Here is a 711-nt window from a genome sequence, read left to right as displayed (position 1 = left end):
CATGAAGGAATATGATGCGAGAGGAACGAGGGGATGAAGAGGAGGTTGTTTGGTTGTTAGTAAGGTTGAATGACTGGGTTGTTTCAGAGGGAGAGGCACTGAGAGGTTGAGTGGGTCTCTTTGAAGAATTGTGTGGTTGAGTGGTTTGGCTTTTTAAGGTGTAGTTTGCGAGTTTTATTTTATTATTTTGGTATATGGAAATGAAAATGTTTTGTGTTGAGATTTCACTGGAGTTGTAATCATTTGTTTCAGTTAGCATTTCCTCAGGTAATATCCTATATTTCTAGATTTCTGGAAGTGTCACCTAGCACCTAAACTGCAGAGTCTGACCTGACCACCAAATGAAATATATGTTAATTTGTCAGAAGCCAAAATATTTATAACATTCAAAGAAACTTTCCTTTACCATTTCCTTTACAAACTGATTTTGAAGATGGCAGAGAGGTTGTAAGACTCATATTCTTGGAGCTCCATGATCTATACTCCTCCAGTACAAATAGAAAATATAATGTAATTGGAGAAAATGGTCCGAAAATTAAATGTGATTTTAATGGATGATGTATTTAAGGGAAATTGAATTAGCCAGTTAGACTACAGATGATTGTGACATGATGATCAACTAGTGTTGTCAAACTTTTGAGTACCAAATTTAATATCAGATGCTGGTATTTCTTTATAGTGCATCTGCATCTGCCAGAGACTGAGTCCTTA

The sequence above is a fragment of the Penaeus monodon genome, chromosome 20 (assembly GCF_015228065.2).
Source record: "Penaeus monodon isolate SGIC_2016 chromosome 20, NSTDA_Pmon_1, whole genome shotgun sequence".
NCBI classification, from domain to species: Eukaryota; Metazoa; Arthropoda; class Malacostraca; order Decapoda; family Penaeidae; genus Penaeus; species Penaeus monodon.
This window is presented reverse-complemented; position numbering follows the sequence as displayed.